Source organism: Lissotriton vulgaris, chromosome 2_1 (genome assembly GCF_964263255.1).
Source record: "Lissotriton vulgaris chromosome 2_1, aLisVul1.2, whole genome shotgun sequence".
Taxonomy (NCBI): Eukaryota; Metazoa; Chordata; class Amphibia; order Caudata; family Salamandridae; genus Lissotriton; species Lissotriton vulgaris.
Window position 1 is genome coordinate 1,844,994,900 of NC_141687.1, and position 22,306 is coordinate 1,845,017,205.

General features: G+C 45.2%; 1 protein-coding gene across 1 annotated transcript in view; it reads left to right on the forward strand.

Moving 5' to 3' along the window:
• IQCH (IQ motif containing H) overlaps positions 1-22,306 on the forward strand; it is a 1,013,078-nt gene that overhangs the window by 641,639 nt on the left and 349,133 nt on the right. The window lies entirely within an intron of this gene.

The window sequence follows — 22,306 nt, forward strand, 5'->3', positions numbered from 1 at the left end:
ACTAAGCAGAGTGAACAGATCACAGGCGAGCAGTTGACATGTTCTCTGTAGCTCTTCCTAACAATGCTTGCAGACAATCTTTTTCTGTCAACAATCTCACTCTTGCAAATCAGTATATTTACACGTAGAGTCAAGGGATAAAGAGGAGTTTGGAAGGAGAAAGATGCATGGCCTTCCACATTTCCCTTAGGGCTCAGGGATGGGGAGCATAGGTGTTAGAATGTAATGGAGAAGCTTTGAAAAGGGTGCTGTGGGATATAAATTGACCCTGTCTCTCCACAGTGGCTTGCTATAGGTTTCCAGAGCTCTAAGCCTGAGCCTTGGCTTACAAGATGAGTTCTCGTTTGAAGTGGCAGTGATAGGACAGGGATGGGAGGTACAGTTGGCAGCAGAACCAATCTGCCAATGCAAAGAGCTGAGCCAATAACACCTTGTCTGCAAAAGTGGGGGCAGCAAAGCTATGCAGATGTTGTAACTTAAAAATATCTAAACACACATCATGTGACTAGACCCCATATTCAACTCACCTTTCACACCGTCTAACCTGACCTGGAACTAAACTGAAAAAGCGTTGTCATGATCCAAGTGTCACTAGAAGACGTGGCTGTAGCTCCACCTAAAGACAAAGGGCCTGATTTAGATTTTGGTAATGAGGTATGTAGGAAGCTGACTCTTTATGCAGTATACCAAAAAGAGGTATGCTATGTAAAGAGACCAGGTATCCCTTATAAGTGGGCAGGAACTTGCTTAAACAATCCCAAGGTGCTCTATTTGTGGTAGTGTGGTCCAGCAGCCATAGGCTCATCAGAGGTAAGTGTTAGGCATATGGTTATTTATATTTATTTATTTTATAACATTTGTAAGGCGCACAGCTACCCACAAAGGGTTTCCCGGCGCCGGATCAGCAAAAACACAGGGCACAACTAGAGAGAGAACAGATCCGAAAGCCAATTATTTGTCAAACAACCAGGTTTTTCGCTTTTCCTGAAACTCCTGTAGTTTTCTTCTTTGCGTATTTGAGTGGGCAGTGTGTTCCAAAGAGTTGGACCCAGATATGAAAAGGATCTTCCGCCCATTCTAGCCCGTTTGTACCTTGGTACCGCAAAATTCGCTGATGTGACTGAACGAAGATTGCGATTGGGAAGGTAAGGCTTGGCAAGATCTTGAAGATACTTGGGAGCAGTCCCAGCTTTGATTTTGAACAGATAGCCCAGGGTTTTAAAGCGAATCCGGTTTTCGACCCTGAGCCAGTGCAGGTCCCTGAGATGTTTAGTGATCCTGGCGTATCTGGGGATTCTGCAAAGCAGTCTGGCCGCAGCGTTTTGTACCAGTTGTAAGCGTCTTATTACTGCTTTGTTTGCACCCAGGTACAAGATGTTACCGTAGTCAAGCCGAGATGTCACTAAGGCATTGACTACGGTCTTCTGGGTGGTAGGTGGCAACATCCAGACAATTTTACGTAGCCATCTGAGAATAGTGAAACATATGCCAGCCACTTTGTTGGCTTGCATACACAGTCCATAAATAATACACACACTCAAGAAGGAGATCAACACCAATTTATAAAAATAACATATTTTTATTTGAATTTATGAGTGGTCTGGCGGCCTAGTGAACTAATGCGTCCACTGTAGGGGCCTGTGTTTGACCTCACGGTCACAGGTACAAATCCCTGTGGGTTCACTTAGCCTTTCATCCTTCTGAAGTTGATAAAATGAGTACTATTAAGATGGGTAACTATAAACATCTGTTATTCAGAGCCAAGATAACCTTGGGTGAACGTGCAATTTACAAATACACGTTATGTTATGTTAGACACCAACATCATCGTAATTGGGTAAGTACTTTTCGAGTTATATATTTTTTAAGTATAAAAAAAAACTTGTATATGTAGCTTTGATGTGGTAATGTTATCCTATTGGTTAAAACATATACTGCATACAGTCACTTGTGTACAACTTTCAGGAATGTTCTTCTGGACTTAAGGTAAGTAGGGGGCAATGTCTGGGTCCCAACGGTTTGCCTATTGAGTTGGATAAACTCTAAATCAGGCCCAAAGTGACAAAGAGGCAGGTGCCGCTTATCAAGAAACAGTTTACGAGAGTACATCAACCAGGGCAGGAAAATTGTATATCATTGTCATTACAAATAGGCAGACAGGACAAGTAGAGCATGTGACGATGGGCCAAAACCTGCCGTAAAGCATGATGTGATGTGAAGTGACCGTAGGGCTGTAGCAAGATTATTATTATTATTATTATTATGTTTCTTATATAGCGCCAGAATCGACCCCCAAAGGGGTATCTCCGCGCTTGCCTTGGGAACCCGTCCTGGCTTTTCCCTGTGAGATAGCCCCTACAGAGCATCCCCAAGGTGAAAGCCAGGCATCCCGCCGCGGGGGGGGCCGTTGTGGAGATTAAGCAAGCTTAATGTCCAGAGTTGCAGATTGTGAACCCATGATTAGGTCAGGCACCGTAGCGAGAATTATCGAGTCCATGGACATTTGAGCTCAAGACCCTGCCGCGTCGGGAATTGAACCCTGGTCCCGGGTCTGACCTCTGCTTCAGGGTCTGCCTGCTCTAACCAGTGAGCCACACTTCTCCACTAGATGCGCTATTCTCAACATTGTGCCTTAGTCTCCTGAATGAACAGGGGAAACGCTCCAACATTGATATTTAGTTACTTAAATGGACCACCAAGCAGGTCAATGGGAATTTATGATGATTTCATTGGCTGTGTCAGTATGCACTAAAGCAGAAATTAAATAGCCTTTAATGTTGCAAAAGTTACACACCTTTTTAAAGCTACCATTACAGCTGCTTGACAACTTACCAGAGGTCTAAGAGTGGCAGCTGTACCATAATGTTTGCCTTTGCAGTGGGGATAAGCTGACCAATTAGTCAAATTGTGGAAAGTTGACTAAAAACTCTCTTCTCTTCCTGGTGTCCCATCATGCACCCTATCCACCCTAACACCGACCAGGCAAGCCGGTTTTCCTACTTTAAGCATGAATCCTGTTATACCCCCTCTCTTCCCTGTCTTCTTTTCGTTGTACTGGCACATGCAAAGAATGATGGCCAGCCATCATGTATCTTACGGGTTTCCGTCCTGTTCGATATTTTCCCTTAAACAGAACGGAGTCAGCTAGATGGTTGCCTCGTACAATTCTCCCCCTCTCCCTAACTCTATCAACTCTATCGCTCATCAATGATCTCTCAGCTTGCGGGGGCAGCCACGGGTTGGGTCAGCAATCAAGAGTAAACTGATCAAGTACACAAGACAGACACGAAGAGAATAGTTAACCACGGCCCATTCTCCTTCTCCCCAGCTGCACACACATACCATTGTGAAACATCACCGCCCTTGTGTGGAAGTAAGGAGCACACAATGCCTCGTTCTCTTTACCCTTCAGACAGAAATGGCCCTGTAACAATGCCTCGATTCTCTGTCCCCAGACACTAGTAATTCTGTAACTTGTCACCACAATCACCCTGATGCCATGTGTTTGTCTATGTCTAAATGTGATTCAAGTTATTCTTTAAACAAAAACAAGCCTGCTATGTCTTCTATATGATTGCATCATGGATAATTGAATCATGCCCAGGGAAACTCCTTCTTTTGATTATGCAAGTAATGTATATAAGTGCTGTCATGTTTCAAGTAAAGCAGACTACTCCTGAACCCGCTTGGTGAAGGAGCTCTCCCTTAACTCGAGTTTTGGAATAAAGCCCTTTTACTCGAAGACCACGGACTCTGCTCCTCATTTTATGTATTACCCTTCTTTGATATCTATAGAAATTCCGACAGTGTAAATAATTTATTTACCACATGAATTGGCGCCTGAACAGGGACGCTCCCTCTTCCCTACGCGCCGGCGATGTAAGTCGGGTCCTTGTCCCTTCCCTACTTTCGACGGACTTCAAGTGCACAACAGCGGGGTGTTCCCGCTAACTCCCTCGAGACGAGGAGGAGACGGACTGCGACTGATCATCCACACGAGGCGGTGAAGGAGATAGCGGAGCGTCCCAACCCAGAGCCCGACCAGTGAGAGCACCGAGTCCGAGGTCTTTTGAGCCCCGATATTCCTGCGCAAGAATCAAGAGTCTGATGACCAGGTCTTCAAGTTTTGCTTCTCGGTGAGTACAACTGGGAATGTATAAAGACGGGTTCCATTTGGGAACACGGTAAAGACGAGTCTCATTCGTGGGACCGGTATGGTTGCACTATACTTTAGTGTATAAAGTATTTTTGTATATTTCAAGCTTTTAATTGGTCGAGTTTAAAAATGCCTCTGTTTTCTAAATTACGATAGGCACAAAAAAGAATATATTAGAGAAACCGGTTAAAGTCCCGCCTAGAGACACGCCTAGACATTTCATGTATAACAAACATGGACTGGGTGCCATATTGTTCTTAGACCTCTGGGTAGACTATACCGAGAATTTAGAAATGATGTATAGGTGGCCTGCCACAGGTACATGGGACATGGAATGTATTATGATAGTGGAGGAAGAGTAATGGAAAAGAAAGGCGAGGCCCTAATAGACAGAAGCCATTGAGTTATGGCGGAAGGAGGCACATAGGAGGGCCCAGAAGGAACTTGGGAAAGTTGAGAAAAGTAAGAGAATGTCGGAGCAGGCTAAAGAAAAGCAATTACAGGAAGAAGGCGAGAAGGTCTTAGCTGTATAGGCAGACAGAGAGAGAAGCGCCCTTGTTACTGGCATTTATCCTGTTTTGTCAGAAGAAATTATAGAAGAACATCCCGAATCACCAGTAAAAATAACTCCCACTGTCCCCGACAAATTTCTCACCGCCTATCTGTCAGAACCACCCCCGCTTATGTTAACACGCCTAGAGCACGCCCGTCTACACGTGCACCTGAGATAGTAGCCGGTGGTTCCACCTCTGATTTGGGAGTACCCGGGAACGGAACTGAGGATAAAGATGATGTCCCGCCTCTTGAGTGTCCTTATGACCCCGAACCCGGTAACGGCCCAATGGCCACAATATCAGAGAGACTAAGACAAGCCCTGGGTCAACTCCAAAAGGTCCCTGATATAACGAAACATTTGGATAGAGTTTATGAATTTATACGAACAGGGGAAGGTCCGGATACTCTGGCCCAGGTCATGAAGAACAGAAAAGTTCCTATCAGGGGACTGCTCCTGCTGTTCATCATAAATTGTTTGATCCCGGAACTAGACCCGGGTAATGGGAACGTAGACTCTGAGTTAATAGACCTTAGTGATCAAATACACAGAGGGGCACATGATCTGGGACATCAGATCGACAAAAAAACTAAAAGATTGGTTAAGAAAATTGTCACTATTCGCTCTGAGAAAGTTACACAGGAAGACAACTCAGAGGAAGATGAGGGTCCGACACTAGGTAGGATGAATTTCCTGGGTGTAGCGCGGTATTGTCATGGCTCCAAGTGGCGACCCCCGCGAGTGTCACAGAAAGTTAAAAGATTAGATCCTTCCTCGGAGGACCTTTTCCAGTCCACGGAAAGAGCCCTGGGTGAATGGATTGACAATGAGCCTCCTCTTACCCAACACGAAAAAGAATTGGCCCGGTCTGCCACCCATTGGATATCACAGCACCGGGTATATGGGCCAGATATAGTAGCACAAATGTTTCTGGCTCTTCCCCGAACAGAACAACGGCTAGCAGGTATTTATATCGTCCAACACCTGGCTACCTTATACGAGAATAACTTCCACCGACCAGATAAGCTATACAAATTGTTACAAGAAGTAGTGACAGATAGATGGATGTCTCGGGGACCGGAATTGATCAATACCATTCTGGACCTGCGCCTCCGTTACCTGCATCTTACTTTAGCTACATCAGATCACGAACCTTACAGTATAGGCCAATACCCCTTTCGAGAAGTCCACCCCATACCACAGCCAGATGGCACATTGCAACGAATACATGTGTATACTCCCCTCACCAAGTTAGAAAAATTGGAAATGAAAAAAATGGTGCCCTCTCACGAAAAATATCCTCGAGGACTTCATAGAGAGTTGAAGGATATCCTCCAAATGGGTAGTTTCACATATCCAGATATAATAATACTACTTAAAGTAATTCTACCTACAGGTATATTCGACAAACTAAAGGAAAAGGACTGGGAGGTGGGTGGTAAAAAGATTACGTGGACTGCCCTAGAAAAAGAAGAGAGAGACAGAAAGGCAGGTGAAGGTCTGGGTGAATGCGTAAAAGAGTTGCCCAGTCTCCTCATACAGGTCTTGCCTCTGTTTTTAACAACAAAAAAGGAAGATTGGGATGCCATTTCTGCCTGTTAACAAAAGCCAGACGAAGATACGGGTGATTATTACACCAGGTTGGAGAAATGTTTCTCTATAAACAGTGGACTCGCACATAGTAGCGAGGCATATCCCCACCTTTTTGTGTCTAAATTGGTGGACAACGCCTTACCACCCATCAGAAATAGGGTGTTAAAAATTGAGAGTACCTGGCAAGCAAATAGTCCTTCACAAATGTTACAAATGTTACAGTACCACCACAACAGAATAAGGGAAGAACAGGAACAAGAAAAGAAAAGAGTGAAAGACACAAAAATGAAGGTATTGGTTGCACAGACGGCACCAGTAAACACGGGCCCTAAAGGTAATGTGGGGGACAATAAAGGTACTTGCAACTACTGCAAACAGCAGGGCCATTTTGTGAGGGAATGTCCAGTCCTGAAATACAACATAGAGACAGGAAAGACGAAAGAACGCCCTCAGACTCCCAGACCAGGTAACACCCAACAGCCTCAGACTATTGCGCCTCCGCAGGTTCAGACGCCTGCTGCCGCTGCCACACAGATGTACCAGTACGCACAGTCAAGACAAGACAGAAAATTCCTCATAGACACAGGGGCAAGTAGGACTACCATAAGTCATAAGGAAGTCCCAGAGGTACCTCTCTCTGGCTCACATAATATATCTCTGGGCTTTTCAGGAAAACCAATAATAAACAAAGTATCTGAACAAGTCTCTTTAGGAGTAGGTCCTCTGACACGTACTACTGACCTAGTCCTTACAGAAACGTGCCCAGAGAATTTACTGGGAATCAAGACACTTAAAGAACTAGGAGCAGTAATATGCTGCTCACCGGAAGGAATAAAATTGTTTCTACGAGATTTCAAAGGACATTTCACAGTCAAAGAATTCAACCCCGGACTAAATGACATCCCACAACATCTGTGGGCAAAAGGCTCGACTGATGTAGGATACATGGATATTACCCCACACCAGGTCACACTCAAGGAGGGAGTAGTCCTACCCCGTATACAACAGTATACGATTCCACCCGAGGCTGAACAAGCCTTACTAAAAATAATTCAAGAACTCATAGAACATGGAGTGGTGGTGGAGACGGATTCAAATGTTTGCAATTCTCCAGTTCTTCCAGTCCTCAAAAGGACTGCCCCTAAGGCACCCCCAGTCTACCGACTGGTGGTTGACCTTCGAGAACTGAACAAATGTGTGATCCCACAATATCCAGTGGTCCCAGATATTTCCTCACTATTGACTGCCATAGACCCCGAAGCTGCATTTTTCACAGTCATCGACTTGAAGAATGCGTTCTTCAGCATTCCTATACATCCCGATAGCCAATATCTTTTCGGGTTCAGTTTAAAAGGACGGAGTTTTAGGTTCACAAGAGCTCCCCAAGGCTATACGGAAAGCCCAAGCATTTACAGCCAAGCACTAAAAAGACAACTTGACAGTATCAGTATGCCAACCAACACAGCATTGATACAGTATGTAGATGACATTCTCATCACAGCAAGGACAGAACAAGATTGTGCAAAGGCATCCCTCACCGTTCTACATTTTCTGACAGACAAAGGTCACAAGGTATCCCCCTCAAAATTGCAGTTCAGTGCACAGCAAGTAGCTTACTTAGGGCATTTGCTGTCCAAGGAAGGTAGGCAACTGACACAAGAATGAATCCAATTGATTTCAATAATTTCACAGCCAAAGACACAAAAAGAAGTGCATGCATTCATTGGTCTCACCTCATATTGCAGACAATGAATCCCTCAGTATGCCCACATAGTCAAGCCACTCATACAGTTAACTACAGTGGAAGCAGCCACCACTACAACTCTCCCTTGGACATCAGAACACTCCCAAGCATTTGAAGCTCTAAAACTAGCTCTGTGTCAAGCACCAGTTTTGGCCACCCCAAATTACAGCAAGCATTTTACCCTGTTCGTGACAGAACGTGACGGAACAACACTATCCGTCCTCACACAAGACCAAGCAGGAAGAAACAGGCCCTGTGCTTATTTTTCTAGCACACTGGACCCCGTAGCGCAAGCTTTGCCTGCATGCCTGAAATCCGTTGCGGCTACAGCCCTGGCCATAAGACAAAGTGATTCAATAGTGCTAGGACATCCCCTGATAGTACAAGTGCCACATGCCGTGGAAGTCCTTCTAAACAGAACACAGACACAACACCTGACTATAGCGAGACTGACAGGATACGAGTTAACGCTATTCCAGCCACACATATAGATAAGGCGATGCAACGTATTGAATCCCGCTACCCTTTTGCCCTCAAGCTCAGATGACACGATACAACATGACTGTGTGGAGATGATCGATATAGTAACAAAACCAAGACAAGACCTAACAGATGTTGCACTCCCAGATCCTGATGTAACACTTTATGTGGATGGATCATGCATGAGAACAAGCACTGGAGAGTTAGTGGCAGCCTATGCAGTAACCACGGACTGTAAGATTATAGAGACACAAAGAATAGACACCCTGTCAGCCCAAGCAGCAGAGCTCATCTCTCTGACACAGGCCTGCAAATGGGCAAAACAGTTGAAGGTTACCATCCACACTGATTCCCAATACGCTTTTGGTGTAGTTCACAATTTTGGAGTGTTATGGCGAGAAAGAGGTTTCCTTACCTCACATGGGGCCAAGATACAACATGGCCCCTTGATTCAAGCCCTACTAGATGCCATACACCTACCTACAGCCATAGCTATCCTGAAGTGCAAAGCACATACCAAAGCTACAGACACCATATCCAAAGGAAATGACTTAGCGGACCGGACTGCTAAACAGACAGCCCAGAGTCCATTGAACACAACAGATTCTCAGGTACCAACACAGACTGTCACTATGGTAATAAGGGACCCCTTGAATAATGTACGAGACATACGGACACATGCCACCGCAGATGAGATAAAGAAATGGACTGAACAAGGAGGGGTCCAGACTGATCAGGGTTGGATGACCAAAGACCAAACAGAATGGTTTCTCCCTGACTCAATGGTACAAGTCATAATAGACACAGTCCATAGCCCCGCCCACCTAGGCGAAAAAGGTATGCTAGACAGTTTACGGAATATCTGGTTTAACAAACACCTAAGAGCTGCAGCCAAACAAAAAGTAAAAACTTGCATGATATGTTGCCAATTCAATCCTGGTAAAGGAGTACCAGTAGAACAGGGTGGGTTCCAGCCTCCTGATCATCCTTTCGAAGTCCTCCAAATGGATTACATCCAAATGGACAGATGTAGAGGATACAAGTATGTACTGGTGGTAGTGTGTACACTGACACGATGGACTGAAGCATACCCCGTCCCGGACTATGGTGCCCAGACAACAGCTAAACAATTTGTGAGAGAATTTTTCCCCAGGTATGGGTTACCAAGGGTCATCTATTCAGACAATGGACAGCCTTTCTCTTCTAAACTAATGGAGGCTGTTTCTCTTTTACTGGGATATTCCTGGAGATTTCATTGTGTCCGACACCCTCAAGCAGCTGGCCTAGTAGAGAGACACAACCATACCTTGAAAACAAAACTATCCAAAATATGTGCAGAAAAAGGGATAGACTGGGTCATTGCTCTTCCGGTCGCTCTCTTTTACATGCGGATGGTGGCACATTCCCGGACGGGACTGTCCCCTTTCGAAGTAACATTCGGTAGGCCTCCCAACATTTGGGGTGTCCCTTCTCCTAGGAAACTAACTGATATTGACTCTAACATGTTGACAGATTACTTGGCTTCCTTGATGTCTGCACTCCACTCTTGTCGTTCACAGGTTGCAGCAGCTTTTCCAGATCACACCACACCTGAGGAACATACCATCAAGCCTGGTGATTGGATACTCGTACGGAACTTCGATCGTACCAGCCCCCTGGAGAAAAGGTGGACGTCCCCTAAACTGGTTCTTCTAACAACAAGGACGGCCGTCAAAGTGGAAGGACGAAAAGGGTGGCTCCACGACAGCCACTGCAAGAAGTTTTTTGGACCAATACTAACGGACAATGTGTCCTGTCCTGCGGCTATAAATGCCCTGAATATAAATAACATTTCACCACTTCCAGAACTCACTCCTCAGCAGGAATACAGATCGCGGCTGCGATCTCACCAAAAATAGACTAAAGACCTTACACCTGATCATAACGAACCGGTGGCTAACTAAGTCCAGGAACAAGCTCTTGGTGAAGCGGCTACTGGGAAGCGTTTTGATCTCGTGTACAGATACATTTGGATAATAATTAATAGACAATATGAGGAGTAATGACATGATGCGCAAATTGAAAAGGACTAATTATGTGAAACTACTGCATAGCAGGTTCTCGATTTTTTTATTAATAATGTTACTTATTTACTGTTTAGCGGCCTGTCTGGGTTGGATCTTATATACAGTTTTCCCTCTGCCCTCTTCCACGCTTGTAAAGAATACAACTATGCATTCCCATGTTGATCTTCCCCCACACCTCGAGGACAGAAGAAAGGAATTTATAAATAATACATTCATTTCCACCCTCCATAAACACCAACTAATAGTCAACAAGACGAACTGTTGGGTTTGTGGCTTGATGCCACATTCCGTACATAAGGGAATATCCTTTTTCTCCCTCCCGGTCAGTTATTCAGGGTCTGCCTATGCATTAGCTATGATATTTTCTGCCTCAGTCAGAAACATTCCCCCGACAAAATTGAAAAATGAGAGTAATTGGAACGAAGTAAAGACTAAAATATTAAAGGCTGTTTCTAAAATGGTGGATCTTACTGTGACCTGGGGGAGGGCCGAAGATCACGAAAATATCAGTTACTCTCAGTTCCATGACATCGCTTCCTTCAGGGAAATGTTTTCCGTCAATCAAAGACAGACAGATCAAGGAGGTTGGGTAGTACCGCAAAGCGGCCTGTTTAGTATAAGAGGAAAAGGAAAGGGGGAAGTAATGGGGAACAGCGAGTGTGATAGGACATATACACTTCCCGCTCCCGATTTTCCGACCATAGTAACTGCCCCAAACACCTATCTCATCTGTGGACCCCATGCGCGCACTTGGTTGCCTCAAGGCTGGTCTGGAAAGTGCTACATCGCATTCCTTTTACCACCAACTTACATAGCCCCTGCCGATTACCACCTGATTGACCCTCTGACCCAAGTTAGAAGACAACGAAGGGGGGTCATAGATGCAGAAGATACTGCAGGACAAGAAGCTGGAGATTTTTTCAAAGGTTTCCTCCCTTTTTGGGGACCCATGGCCAATAGTCGCCACATCCGGCAATTAACTCGTGTAGTTCAGGCCGCCATAGACGAAACAACTGGCGCCTTAAATAACATTACAGCTGAAGTAGCTGCAGACAGACTCATGACCCTGCAGCACCGTATAGTTTTAGATGTCCTGTTAGCCGACCGTGGTGGTGTGTGTAAGGTAATAGGGTCCAGTTGCTGTGTATTTATTCCAGACAACGCCCCATCAGTTTACTCTGCTATATCCCACCTCCATGTACTATCCGATAAATTGGATATGGACACTGGCACATGGTCCCTGACCGGCTGGTTATGGGGCCTCCTGTCTACCTGGGGGTGGAAGGCACTAACAGTCCTGGGCCTCGTTTTGGCCACTATTTTCACCTGTTGCCTCTGTGTCCAGTGTGGCCCCGCCCTTTGTGGGCTGTGTGCCACTACCTGTACTCCTCGTCCACGAAACAGAGGAAGGAAAAATGAGATGATCATGTTGCAAGAACAAGTGTACGACTTAATGAACATAGAAATTGACTATGAATTTCTGCAATAGGGTTTCTATGGGACAAGGAGGGAATGTGGAAAGTTGACTAAAAACTCTCTTCTCTTCCTGGTGTCCCATCATGCACCCTATCCACCCTAACACCAACCAGGCAAGCCGGTTTTCCTACTTTAAGCATGAATCCTGTTATACCCCCTCTCTTGCCTGTCTTCTTTTTGTTGTACTGGCACATGGAAAGAATGATGGCCAGCCATCATGTATCTTACGGGTTTCCGTCCTGTTCGATATTTTCCCTTAAACAGAACGGAGTCAGCTAGATGGTTGCCTCGTTAAAATTCTCCCCCTCTCCCTAACTCTATCAAAGAACGAGCAGCTCTCGCTCATCAATGATCTCTCAGCTTGCGGGGGCAGCCACGGGTTGGTTCAGCAATCAAGAGTAAACTGATCAAGTACACGAGACAGACACGAAGAGAATAGTTAACCACGGCCCATTCTCCTCCCCAGCTGCACACACATACCATTGTGAAACATCACTGCCCTTGTGTGGAACTAAGGAGCACACAATGCCTCGTTCTCTTTACCCTTCAGACAGAAATGACCCTGTAACAATGCCTTGATTCTCTGTCCCCAGACACTAGTAATTCTGTAACTTGAGGTAATATAAATTTTATGGTCATGTTGTGTTCCCTAGCGAGTACCCCACCGACTCCATGTACGAGTTAAAAGTGCATGTAACTTCCCTCCTGTACCAGCTATGAAGACGCAAATACATTTGCGTCCAACGTTAACTTGTCCTTTTTCAGACCCACCATGAATGGGTTTGATGGTCCGTTCCTAAGTATGCTATGCCAACGTCTTTTTGAAGTGTACTCCTACGTTTTTCAGCCTGGCTGAAAGTAGGCCCTGAATCTCTGCCACCGAGCCTCTTTTCTGGCTTCTGACTGCGAGGGCCTCTGCCCAAGCAGCCCCCGTACCCGTGAACTCTGACTTACTTCTAGCGCGGCCCTCCGTGCTCAGCTCAGCCTGCTGCCTGCCAAGATTGACTATAATCTTCGAGTTATCTGTTTTCCTCCCCGAAGATACATTCCAGCCTGCTAGCTTCAGTAAACATCCTTCCTCAGCTACAGGGCTAAAGGGCCGACCTGTCTTTATGCAAGTAATTCATAGCCTCTGTTGCCATGCTTCCATGGAAGGCCCCATGCCCCCACGCTTCTCATACAGACACTCAGGCGCTTATACACGCACTCACAGCAAGTATAGAATAGCTTCTGCTCTAGAGACCTTTCTGCCCAGATAGCTTAGTTCCTAAACATCAGATATCAGATATGATAGAAGCACAAGTTGATCTGACATGCCAGACTTCTGTCTCTTTCCGCCAGTGTAAATGTCAAGTCCCCTGCACCCCGTCTATCACACGTCATGCAGCTGCGCGCGCATCCAAGCTTCCGATTTCTGCTGACATTGCAACATTCTGTTAGCACCACCCCTTGGTGCCACCCACTTGCGTCACCTATCAGTGACGTTTCTAGCACACACCCTAGTTCACGCCTAGTTTACGCCTCTTGATGATGTACTAGCACCACGTGTATACTGTTATCTTGTCTTCTCTCAGCTGTTACGCCTCTTACATTGAACATTATGATGTAAATCAAGTATATAAGCTATGTATTGTCAATAAACGACAGCGCGCTCATCTATCCCTTCTGACATCCTGTGTGGTGGTCAGAACATGATATCCTGATTCCTTTATGAGGAATAAAACCCTTAGAAACTCTTACACCACGGACTCTGTTTTCCTTCATTTCGATTGAGTTATTATTGATTAAGTACTTATCTGCATAGAAATTAAGAGAGTAAATTAATTATTTACATCATTTTGGCGCCCGAACAGGGACCCCTCCCCCACCTCACGCGCCGGAAGGTGCGTTGCAATCCGTGTCCCCTGCCATCAGTTAGACGGACCACACGTGTACTGGCAGGATTTCCTGCATCCCCCTCTGACACACGGAGGTGACGAAGACTGCGATCAGTGCCCAGACGAGGCGGTGAGGAGTGCGGAGGATCCCGACCAGAGCCCAGCCGAAGGAAGCAAGGTCCGAGGTGTGAAGAGGCCCACCAGTTTTCCGAAGTTTTCCGAAGTTTTCCGAAGTTTTCCGAAGTTTTCCGAAGTTCCGAGTCGAGTCCAGTCGAGTTTTCCGAGGCCTTCTGTTTTCCGTGCTTCCCGGTGAGTACCATTGCTGGGTCGTATCTAGACGGGTTTGGGTACGCAAGTCCGGTCTGCACTGTTTTTAGGCAGTGTATCTGTACTGTTTAGCAGTATATAAAGTATTCCGAATTTCTGCACTGTTACAGCAGTGTATCTGTATCGTTGAGCGGTACATTCAGAGTAGGGGGAAGTTAGCTATGTCTTTAAATGTTTCATGTGATTAATGTCGTGGTATGAATGTGATTGTTTTTGTGCATTATTGTGTTTTTTTTGTTTAAATAGTTACAGGCGAAATTAAGTATTAAGGATCAAGCATTTCAGTATCAAGTAGGCACAATGCCGTTTTTTAACAAATTAAAGCAGATAGGAACTAGGAAAGGGATGTTAGAGGAAGAGATTCCAATCCCCCCTAGGGACACTCCAGGTAATTTCATGTATAATAAGCATGGCATAGACGCCATCTTGTATCTAGAGTTATGGACAGATTATACCAAGCACCTAGAGGAAAGATACCGATGGCCAGTTAACGGAACATGGGATGCCGAGTGCATCATAAAGGTAGAAGAAATATTACGGAAAAAGAAAGCTAGACAATCTCAGAAAGACGCCATAGAATTTTGGCGTAAGGAATCACGTAAGCGTGCTGATAGAGCACTCCGTAGAGAAGACAGGCTTAAAGAATCAGAAAAGGCCCAAGAAAACGAATTAGTTACTGAGGGAATTCGAGTAAAAGTAGAACAAATAGATCGTATCCAAAATGGCAAAGTGAACAACATGTATCTTTTGGCCGATGGTACCCCTGACGCCATTTCAGAAATACCGAAAAATTTGCCGTCACCATTAGTTCCAACTAAAGTAATGCATAAGACTACTAAAGACATATTCCTAAATTCATATCTCGAAGATGTAGCGCCAGCTTACACCAATCTGCCTGTTCGTGCCCTGCCTACTGACAGGGCCGGGGGTGGTACTGCCCCCCAAGATCACTCTCAGCCGACACCGAAAAAGACTAGTTCCGTTCCGCCAGCTCCGCCACTTCCCTCACCTAAAACTGATCTGCCGAAACCACTTCAATCAGATCCTACTAAAAGACAAATTCAGATACTGACTACACACAGAGATAATGCCCAAGTTTCCGCTTCAGGAGGTGCGACCGCGGGTCTCCAGACCCCGCCACCGACTCACAGATTAAATCTCAGAGGTATGCAGAGTCCTCTTACGCACAGATCCCCCCGTTCTTCTAATTCATCCCGTCTTGATGCACTAAAAGAAAATATGTCAGTTTGTAGATATGATCCAGAACCTGGACAGGACGACTTAATGATATTAGCGTCTTTACGGTTAAGATCTGCTACTGATAGTTTGTTATGTTATGCAGGAATGAAGGAGCGCCTAGATAGAATATATGAGTTCATTCAAACGGGAAAGGACCCCGACAGTATTAAGGATGCCCTGGAGAAACAGAAAGTTAACATGCAAGCACTGATACTACGATTTCTCATAAATTGTCTAATAAGAGAACGAGACAGGCCCGGAACAGATCAGAGTGAATTAGATGCATTGAACAAGTGGGGTCAAAATATAGCTGATGGAAAACATGACAGACAAAATTGCATAGAGGCCATGTATAAAAAGATTAAGAAAGCAGTGATAGCAGTACACGAGAAAGAGAAAGAAAAGGCTCCCTCCGAGGAGGAAGAAGAATCTGAAGAACTAGAACCGACTACAAGCACTATAGCATATGTAGGTAAGGGAACTTATCTTAGGAAGGGTATCCGTCCAGAAAGCAAGAGAGTTTTCTTCTCTGCCTTAACGAATCCGAATTCTGCTGAGCATCAGTTCCAGGAAACTGATAAACGGCTTCGAGATCGAGTGGGGTACCATGTACTCAATTCTATGGATGAACAAGAATTAGCCCGATCAGCGGTATCATGGGCCGAAAATGCAGACATATATAATGATGACACCGTAGCACAGACATTTCTGAACCTCTCCCCCGACGAACAGAAATTAGCAGGGGTATATATGATTCAGCACCTTCTCATTAAGTACAGAAAACATTATTCCGATCCAGGTCCCTTACATGAGACACTAGAAGCACTACTGATGGATAGATGGAGAGGCCTAAGCACTAAATTAGTTCAAATAATTCTAGAACAACGACGCAGATATGATACCTTTGTAAGTCCTGAATATGTCCCCGCCCCACCTCCAGAAAGGAAAATGTACCATATGCAGTGCGGGGGTGGTATTGAAAGTCAGAACCCCTTACGAGAAGTACACCCTGTTATGGGTGAGGACAAGGTTTTGAAACGCGTGTATGTGCACACGCCTCTGACTAAATTAGAACTGTTAGAAATGAAGAAATTAGTACCATGCCATGATAAAGACCCTGCAGGTTTCCATAGAGAGCTTAAAGACATGTTATTAATGGGGGACTACACATATGATGATATCATGAAAATGTTGAAAGTATTATTGCCTACGGGTATATTCGAGAAATTAAAGGAAAAGGAATGGGAGGTGGGAGACACAAAGATTGCCTGGGCAGAAATAGAAGACGAAGAGAAAAAACGGGTTCCAGGGTTAGGCCTTGGGGACAAAACTAAAGCATTACCAGGTTTGATAGTACAGGTCCTGCCCAGATTATTGACAACTAGAAAGGAGGATTGGGATGCAATCTCGTCCTGTAAACAGAAACATGATGAAGATACTAGCGACTTTTATTCAAGATTCGAGAAATGTTTTATTATCAATAGTGGCCTCCAGCCAAGTAGCGAGTCGTACCCACATCTTTTTGTATCAAAGTTAGTCGAGAATTCCCTACCGTTAGTTAAAAATAGAGTGTATAAAGTCGAGAGTACATGGCAAGCAAATACGCCATCCCAGATGTTACAAATGTTACAATATCACCAGAATAGAATTAGGGAAGAACAAGATCAGGAACAGAAGCGCATGAAAGACACGAAAATGAAAATGTTAGTAGCCCAGACGGTCCCATCCGACAGTCACAGGAAAGGTACGACCCAGACAAGTCACGCTGCAGCTCCTGTTAAAGGGACATGCAATTATTGCAAGCAGCCAGGTCACTACGTACACGAATGTGCAGTTCTGAAACATAACATAGCGACAGGTAAAACTAAAGAGAGACCGCATCCGCCTAGACAAGACCATAACCAGCATCAGTCTACACAGAATACACAGCCCATGCATGCATCTGCACAGACAGCACAGACCGTAGCAGTACCACAGCCACAGCCCATTGCTGCAACTCAGCAAGTCTCACAACAGATGTACCAGTATGCCCAGTCTGCTTACCCCGAATATTCCCGATATACATGAAACAGCCTAGAGAGGGAAGGTGGCTTGCCTCTTATCGAGATTCCTGTAGATCAAGAAGGTCCTTATGTACACAGTCAAGTATTGGGGAAAGATAGAAAGTTTTTAATTGACACAGGGGCAAGTCGCACTACAATAAGTCATGACGAAGTTCCAGGGGCACCCCTCTCAGGCTCACAAAATGTTTCCCTTGGTTTTTCAGGACAACCTATTATAAATGAAGTATCAGAACCAGTTCCCCTGGCTGTGGGTCCATTATCACGCGTTACAGACCTGTTACTAACAAAATCATGTCCGGAAAATCTGTTAGGAATTAAAACACTGAAGGCTCTAGGAGCTATAATATGCTGCTCCCCGGAGGGGGTTAGACTCTTTCTGCGGGATTTCAAGGGTCATTACGTCCTTCGTGAGTTTGACGTCAGATTGAAAAATGTACCTGATTACTTGTGGGCAAAAGGCCCAACTGATGTAGGATGTATGCACATTACACCATACCGCGTTACCCTCAAGGCAGGTGTTGTATTACCCAGAATCAGACAATACAAGTTACCACCCGATGCTGTAGCGGCTTTACTGAAAATCATTGAAGAGCTCATTGCCCAAGGAGTGGTCGTCGAGACCGACTCCAATATCTGTAACTCACCCATCATTCCGATTCTTAAACGTACTGATCCCAATACACCGCCAGTATATCGGCTGGTGATTGATCTTCGAGAATTGAATAAATGCATTATCCCACAGTATCCTGTGGTCCCCGATATATCATCTCTCTTGACTGCTATTGATTCAGAAGCAACGTTCTTTACTGTAATTGATCTCAAGAACGCCTTCTTCAGCGTGCCTATTGATCCAGAGAGCCAATATCTCTTCGGATTCTGTTTAAATGGACGCAGTTTCAAATTTTCGCGCGCACCTCAAGGATTCACAGAAAGCCCCAGCATCTATAGTCAAGCACTGAAAAGACAACTAGATTGTATTCAAATGCCAGTTAACACCGCTTTACTACAATACGTCGATGATCTGCTGATCACCGCACGAAGTGAGCCCGAATGTGAAAAAGCATCACTGACAGTTTTACATTTCCTGGCCGACAAGGGACACAAGGTGTCTCCTTCGAAGCTACAATTCTGTGTTCAGCAAGTTGTGTACTTGGGTCACTTGCTGTCCAAAGTGGGGAGACAGCTCACTCCCGATCGCATTCAGTTAATTGTGAACATGCCGCAACCCAAGACACAAAAGGAAGTGCGGGCCTTCATAGGCCTCACCTCGTACTGCAGACAATGGATTCCCCAGTATGCATTTCTAGCTAAACCACTCATCCAGTTAACGACACAGGAGGCAGCGACTTCGACTGTCCTCCCTTGGACTCAGGAACACACACAAGCTTTTGAAGAATTAAAGAAAGTTTTATGCCAAGCACCAGTTTTAGCGACACCATGTTACAGCAAACCGTTTACACTTTTTGTTACAGAACGTGATGGCACAGCGTTGTCTGTCCTCACTCAAGACCAAGCAGGTTCACATAAGCCTTGTGCTTATTTTTCTAGTACATTGGATTCAGTAGCTCAAGCACTCCCTGCGTGCTTAAAGTCAGTAGCAGCAACAGCGTTAGCAATAAGACAAAGTGATTCAATTGTTTTAGGTCATCAGTTAACAGTTCAAGTACCACATTCTGTAGAGGTTTTGTTAAACAGAACCCAGACTCAACACTTAACTATAGCACGACTGACAGGTTATGAATTAACACTATTCCAGCCACACATAGAAATCAGACGTTGCAGCATCCTGAACCCAGCAACACTGTTACCTACAGTTATGACAGATCCAGCTCCGCATGATTGTATAGAAATAATTAATGCAGTAACTAAGCCTAGACGAGACTTAACAGATGTCCCATTGACAAATCCAGACCTGACACTTTATGTGGATGGTTCATGCATGAGAACAAGTACAGGAGAATTAGTGGCCGCGTACGCCGTGACCACTGAAACTGAAATTAAAGAAACACATCGTATTGACACACTGTCTGCTCAAGCGGCAGAGCTCATCGCTCTGACTCGAGCCTGTATTCTAGCCAAGAACAGAAATGTTAACATATACACAGATTCCCGCTATGCCTTCGGAGTTGTACACGACTTCGGAGTCCTCTGGCAAGAACGAGGTTTTCTGACTTCCCATGGGGCCAAGATCCAACATGGCCCCCTCATTCAAGCACTGTTAGAAGCAATACATTTGCCCTCGGGCATATCAGTCATGAAGTGTAAGGCACATACTAAAGTCACAGATTCTGTTTCCCAGGGTAACGACCTGGCAGACCAGACAGCAAAACATACAGCACTGACTCACACCCAGACTACTGATGTGACAAAGACAATAGTCCAGACCCAGTGTATGGCAGTTAGAGATCCCGCCCTAGATGTAATTGATATCCAGACACATGCTACTCCAGAGGAGATAAAGAAATGGACTGAACTAGGAGGGATTCAGACAGATCAAGGTTGGGTGACGAAGGGAAAATCTATATGGTTTCTCCCCGACTCAATGGTTCAAGTCATGATAAATACAGCACATAGTCCTGCCCATCTTGGAGAGAAAGCCATGTTAGACAGTTTACAGAATCTCTGGTACAACAAACACTTACGAGCAGCAGCAAAACAGAAAGTGCGTACTTGCATGATCTGTTGTCAGTTCAATCCAGGTAAAAGTGTCCCTGTTGAGCAAGGTGGATTTCATCCTCCCGATCACCCTTTTGAAGTCCTCCAGATGGATTATATCCAGATGAATAGCTGTAGAGGATTTAAGTATGTCCTTGTAATTGTTTGTGCTCTGTCCCGCTGGACCGAAGCATACCCAGTCCCAGACTACACTGCTCCGACCACTGCCAGACAGTTGGTTCGTGAATTCTTCCCACGGTACGGTTTGCCCCGTGTCGTGTATTCAGATAACGGACAGCCGTTCTCGTCCGAGCTGATGAGACAAGTTTCCCTCTTGCTAGGATATCAGTGGAGGTTCCACTGTGTCCGACATCCCGAAGCAGCTGGCCTTGTAGAAAGGCATAATCAGACACTAAAAATCCGTCTTGCCAAGATCTGTCAGGAAAAAGGGGTCGACTGGATAGTCGCCCTGCCCGTGGCACTATTCTACATGAGAATGGTCGCCCACTCGAGATCAGGGCTATCCCCGTATGAAGTGGTCTTTGGAAGACCGCCGAATATGTGGGGGACGCCCGTTCCGAAAAAGATCACTGATATTGATTGTAACATGTTGACAGATTACCTTGCCTCCTTGATGTCTGCACTCCAATCATGTCGTTCACAGGTTGCCGCAGCCTTCCCTGACAACACCGATGTAAAGGCGCATGAGGTCCGTCCAGGGGACCTGGTACTCGTCCGGAATTTCGACCGGAAAAGTCCGCTGGAGCCCCGCTGGAAGTCTCCAAAGACCGTTCTGCTTACCACCAGGACCGCCGTGAAAATCGAGGGGAGAAAGGGGTGGGTCCACACGAGTCACATCAAACTATGCAATGAACTAAAAAACGGACTGAAACAGGACTCTGACTCGTCCACCCCCACCAAAGACTGTGTTGAAGCACAAGACGTTACTGTGCCTAAAAGAGAAAAGACTCCTCAAGAACTTTACCGTATGAAGCTTCGATCTAGCAAGTCAGACAGTTTAATTGTTTAAGTCCTCCCCTAGGTGAATCGGTTAAATAGTTTCTGACATGTATCCCCTAGATCGAGTTAGAGAGAGAGAGGAAAAGAGAAGAACATATTGCAAATCACTTCGTAGTCACTGCATAGTGACACTAATAATCATGTTTATTCTGAGTATTCTAATTATTATTGCCAGCATTCTGCTTCCTATGTACTGGCCTATTTTCAGGCGTGAACAATCTGCTTACAATGTCTCTGCTGAACACACTTTTAGTGAACTTCCCGCACATGAACTCTCTTACAGACTTGCGCTGCGCAACAATACATTCATTAGTATGTTACACCATTCCCATCAGACAAATAATGCTACAGACTGTTGGATATGTGGCCGACTCCCTCCCTACCAGAATTACAAGGGAGCCCTGCCTCTCTTTCCGTACCCATTCACTCACAATGGCTCCTGTGGAGCATGGTTCAAAATAATTAATTCTTTAGATCCTGATATTGCTGTTTTCGATGGGGGCTGGGTTTGGGGAAACTTGAACTTAGTCCTGCTCAACGTCTGTTATCCTGATAAAGAGGGACTTCCCACTCGAATAGGAACTGATCTAGAAAATGAAGTATATGGATTAGGTAATTACACAATTAGCCTTATGATCCTCACTGTTGAATCTGAAACTGCTCCAGTTCTGCCCCATATGTTAGTACTACCAGTCACAGGTGAATTATGTGTTAGCAAGAAAGGTTCAGTACACGTAGGTCATAGTAAATGCACTACTGTGGTCGAGTTCAGTGACCATGGTAAATCGTCCTTTAAAGCTATCAGTCATTCCTACTTTGTTTGTGGTCATACCGCATACATACGTTTGCCTCCAGATTGGGATGGTACCTGTTACATTGCCTTCCTCCTGCCACCTGTTTTTCTAGCTCCCCCTGATTACCATAGAAATACGAATCTAGCACCGAATAGACCCAAAAGAGATATTCCCCTTGTCGACTACACAGAAACGGCATGGGAACAGTACACTGATTTCAATAAAGGATTCTTTTTCTTCCTAGGGCCTGTCCAAAACAGTAA